The following is a 5,724-nucleotide window of genomic DNA, read 5'->3' as shown; positions in this document are numbered from 1 at the left end:
AAATATATTACAAGGAGGAAATATTGATTGGATAATTATAGGGAAAAAAACATATTCTAAGAAAATAGAGAAGATTTTTTAATATGAACAAACTACTTTGAATATTAATTAAAAAGTTGTCTATTATATTCTAATATATATACACCAGCAAGTAACGGCAGAATTTTAGATTGGTTAGCTTCGTGGGGAAAATTACAATGTTCGGGCTATATATATCTATACATATTTTAAATATATATATATACATGCCTTTCACAAAATGAGGGAGAAAATGATACAGAACGAAACAGTTTCAGGTGCGAGTTTTAAAACGAATTCAACATAGTAAATAAAATATATTAGTTTACAGAACTGTCCTTAATTGGTATAAAATGTTAATTGTTAAAATAGTAAAAAAAAAATTTTTAAGGTATCAGCACAAAGACAACAAAAGATAACACAAATACGATTCATCTGTATTCGAAAGATTCATACCATATGAATCAAGAACAACAGTTTCATTAATATTCATTAAAATAATAACATACAAAACTTAAAATGGCTACTAATAATGAATCAAATTCTTTTTTTATTAATATAATCTAATGTACTACCGGAGTTTTTTTTTCAAGTATGAATATTTATGAAGTTTTACTCATATGATCGTAAGCTATCGTTAAGAATAAATAAGCTTCAAATGCCAATCAACATTGTTATTAATTTTTCTTTCTTTTAAAAGTATAAAACTAAAGATTCTTTACTAGTTTTTTTAAATAATATAAATGTTAACTCTTAATGACATCTTATATTTGTTTATATATACATTTAGACACGACAAATGATGTTTAAATTTGTTTTATTCCACGTCTAAGAGTTTTGCAAAAGCACGAATGTTTTGCTAGTTTCATATTCTAATGTTTGCCAACAATAAGCAATACCTAAAGCATGAAGGAGCTGTTTTAGGCTGAATAATTTTCCCTTCAATATTTTTCAATCTTTAGCAAGTAAAATAAATGATGACAGGAATAAGGAAATAACACAAACAATTTATTTTACACTTTTTGGAACCGCAACAAAAACATGATGCCACTCACCACAAAACAAATATATATATACAAGAGATTGGAAATTAAATTAAAGAGGGAACATAGAGCACGCTACACACTCCCTTCCCAGTGGAAACGATTAAGAAACATAATCCTCTAAATGAGGTGGGAACCTGACGGTTCTTCCACTACGTGTGGTTTGCTTGTGGTTGTTAGAGGACGAGATTTGTTCCTGGGGTTCGCACTGAGGGTGTGAATCTGTGTCAACCCTTGGTTTGTGAGTATCAGGCGAATGCTCGGTATTGTCCTGTATAGTAAAGCATGGCTTTAGCCTATCAATTGAAATTCTTTTGACTTTTCCATTGATTTCAATATCAAAGTATTTCGATGTTCGGAGCTTGACAACGTAAGGACCAAGATAAACTGGTTGCAATGATGAAGTGGCAGCATTATTGTAGATGAATACATGCGAGCAATTCGAAAGTTGTTTTGAAACAAATACGGCTTTAGTGCCATGAGTAGTCGTTGCAGAAGGTTTCATGCTACGTATGATACTTTGTAGCCTATGCACGAAGTCTGAGTGCGTGACATTAGGGATTTTAGTAACAAATTCTCCAGGTAAACAGAGAGGACTTCCGTAAAGAAGCTCAGCTGAAGAATATCCGATATCTTCTTTTAGTGCCGTACGTAATCCGAGAAGAACAAAAGGTAAAGCGTCTACCCAAGATTTATTTTGTTGCAAATGGCATCTCAGGCTGGCTTTTATAGTTCTGTGTTGACGCTCAATCAGTCCGTTCGCTTGTGGATGGTAAGCAGTTGTCCTAGAGGTTTGAAATCCCAAATATCTGCTCAACGATTAGAAGAGTTGGCATTCAAACTGGCGTCCTTGATCGGATGTAATGCGTTGTGGTACGCCGAAACGAGAAAACCAGGTTGAAATCATGCCTTTTGCTACTGTTTCTGCTGATTGATCCGTCATAGGTAGTGCTTCAACCCATCTTGAAAAACGGTCAATCATCGTTAGCAAGTATCTGAAACCTTGGCAAGGAGGCAAGGGGCCAACAATGTCGATGTGAACATGTTGGAAGCGTTCGGGTGGGACCTTGAAGTCCATCAGAGGGGATTTTGTATGTTTCTGAACTTTGGATCGTTGGCAATCCACACATGCCCTGCACCATAATTGGCAATCTTTATTGATACTTGGCCATATGAATCTTTTCGTGATTAGTTTCCTTGTGCTCCTAATCCCTGTATGTGAGAGGCTATGAATAGCGGAAAATATCTGTCTTCGAAATTTTAAGGGAATGTATGGACGGTTACTGGGTGTAGAGACATCACAATAAATCGATTTGTTGGTTTCCGGAATGGGAATTTCAACCATTTTCAGTCTTGGATTGTTTTTCAAAATTATTAAATCATCATCGTTTTGAAAGTCTGCCATGGTTGAGTAATCGATTGGAGATGGTGTGGAGATGGCATTAATTCTAGAGAGAGCATCGGCCACAACGTTCTCTTCTCCAGCGACGTAGCGAATATCCGTTGAAAATTGAGCAATGTAACTCAATTGTCTGGCTTGTCTAGGGGAAGCTTTGTCCAGCTTTTGCTGAAAAGCGAAGATGATAGGTTTGTGGTCTGTGTAGATGGTGAAAGACCTTCCTTCCAAAATGTGTCTAAAATGCTTAATAGCAGTGTAGATTGACAACAGTTCCCTGTCATAAGCGCTGTATTTTTTCTGAGCGTCGGTTAAGGAGCGTGAAAAGAAGCTTAATGGGCGCAATTCTCTATGTTCGATTTGATGTATGACGGCCCCAATGGCTGTATCTGAAGCGTCACATGTCAGAGATATATTAGCATCAGTAGAGGGATGAACAAGCATTGTAGCATGACAAAGCGCTTCCTTGAGATTTCTGAACGCATTGCGGGAATCTTCGGTCCATACTAGAGGTATTTTGCTATTTTTGCATTTTCCGCTGAGTAATGAGGTCAGAGGCTGCTGAAGCTTGGCGCAATTTGGGATGAAACGATGGTAAAAATTTATCATCCCTAAGAATCTGCGCAAGCTGGTGGATGATGTGGGCTCAGGTACGTTTTGTATGGCATCAACCTTCATCGGGAGAGGTCTTATTCCTTCGGTTGTTATTTCATATCCCAGATATTTAAGTTTGGAAGCTCCAAAAACACTTTTTGCAATGTTGATACATAAACCATAGTCGTTTAATCTTCGAAAAACTGCGTATAAGTGTTCACGATGTGATTTTTCATCTGGCGAAGCAATTAGTATGTCATCTAAGTAGCAGAAAGTGAAATCTAATCCTGATAACACCATATTCATGAAACGTTGAAATGATTGTGCCGCATTGCGCAAACCAAATGTCATGAATGGAAATTCAAACAGCCCGAAAGGAGTTATAATGGCCGTCTTTGGGATATCTGCTTCGTGCACTGGGATTTGTTGATAGGCTCTAATTAAATCAATGGACGAAAAAATTCTCTTTCCATGCAGAATAGAACCACAGTCAGTGAGAAATGGTAAAGGATAACGATCGGGAATGGTGATATTATTAAGGGCCCTATAGTCCCCACATGGCCTCCAATCACCTGATTTCTTTAGGGTAAGATGGAGAGGACTGGCCCAACTACTTTTGGATGGTCTGCAAAGACCTTGTTGCAACATAAAATCGAATTCAGCTTTTGCTGCTTTTAGTTTTTCTGCTGATAGCCTTCTGGCTCTGGCTGTAACAGGTGCACCTTTAGTCTCAATGAAATGCGCGATGTTGTGACTCTTGATTTTATTATTGGCGAGTGTTGGGCGCAAGAGGTCTGGAAATTCTTTGAGGATGGCTTCGTACTGATTTTGTACTGTGTTTAATGTTGGCGAAACCGCACCGTAGCCCGGGTCACCAATAGAGGACAATGAAGTGATTCCATCGATTAATTTACGATTTTTACTGTCAACCAAAAGGTGAAAGTGAGACAAAAAGTCAATACCTATTATTGGTTTATTTACGTCAGCTATCACGAAAGGCCAATTGAATGATCTTCTTAGTCCTAAATCCAAATTTAGTAATTTTTGTCCATAAGTCTTAATTTTGGTTCCATTTGCAGCGAAAAGTTCCAGCTTCGCAACAGACCGCTTTTCTTTTGGTTGTGGTGGAATCACGGAAATTTCAGCACCTGTATCGATTAAAAATTGAGTCGCACTCTCCTTGTCGCGAACAAAAAGACGACACAGCTCCACCCCTTGGTTCTCTGTCGTCCGCGAGAGCCGGGGATCTAGTTTTCCCGTTGGTGGAAGTTGGTCTCGTTTGGCCAGTCGCAAGGTTTATTACATTTAAAAGCTCTTTCGCCAAACTTTGAATGGTAATAACATATACTGCTTTCTGCACTATTACCCCTTCTTCTAGAATTGCTTCTGGAACGGTATCTGAACTGTTGATGCCCTGTAAGTTGCTTTTTATTCAGTTCGCTAACTTGCAGTGATAACTCTGATATCTGTTCTTGTAGTTTAACTAAAATACTGTCGTCCCTAGAGCTAGCTAAAGCAGCATTTTGAAGCGGTGTGGCTTTTATTTCCCAGATTTTATCAGCCATTGTCGCCAATTTCGACAAATCGTCACCGCTGATTGATAAAATACTTGACATCGCCGTTGGTAAACTTTGCAGCCAGAGAGTTTTAAGAAAAGTTTCACTTACTTTATCGGAAGCCAAATTCCTCATCTCACATAATAGCTGAGAAGGTTTATTATCACCCAATTCCACTTCCGTTAATAATTTGCGGGTTTTTTGAGTTTCAGTTTCCGCGAAGATAGAAATGAGTCTGTCTTTTATGGCGATATATTTGTCATCTTTTGGTGGATCGATTAGGATATCCGACACTTGACATAGAATTTCAGCTTCAAATGAGCTAACGACATAATCATACTTTGTTTGGTCTGTCGTTATTGCAGAATTTCGAAATTGAGCTTCTAGTTGCAGGAACCATATCTTTGGATCCGGTTTCCAAAACGGTGGAACTTTGATGCTAACCCTAGCAATGGTAGATGACGAGGTGTCGCTTTTAGACTCATCTACATTTGCCATTTTCCTTTACGAAGTGATCACGTCCGGTTGTCACCAATGAAGGAGCTGTTTTAGGCTGAATAATTTTCCCTTCAATATTTTTCAATCTTTAGCAAGTAAAATAAATGATGACAGGAATAAGGAAATAACACAAACAATTTATTTTACACTTTTTGGAACCGCAACAAAAACATGATGCCACTCACCACAAAACAAATATATATATACAAGAGATTGGAAATTAAATTAAAGAGGGAACATAGAGCACGCTACAAATGTAATTCTTAAATACAATTTATTTCAATATTTAATTAAAAAGCTTATTATTAAGTCTGCAAAAACGAATATTAAAACATGAAAGATAAATAACACTTACTCGACTATTAACGGTTATTTGATAACTGTCTCGTTTGGTAGAATTAATCCATTTTTTTTTTTTTTTAAATTTCCTCATTTTTTGGAAACTTAAATACTGATACTTTAGGCACATTTTTGTAGTTCCCTTTACATCTTGGAACTACACACGATTATTTTAAATCGTTTAAAAGGACACATCCGACGGACAAACAACACTGCTATTCAATGAAGGACAAATATTTGAAATTGGCGGCTAATCACATATCCCCACAGAATGTGACGT

The sequence above is a fragment of the Parasteatoda tepidariorum genome, chromosome 3 (genome assembly GCF_982258835.1).
Source record: "Parasteatoda tepidariorum strain Cologne lab strain chromosome 3, Ptep-v5.0, whole genome shotgun sequence".
Lineage (NCBI taxonomy): Eukaryota > Metazoa > Arthropoda > Arachnida > Araneae > Theridiidae > Parasteatoda > Parasteatoda tepidariorum.
This window is presented reverse-complemented; position numbering follows the sequence as displayed.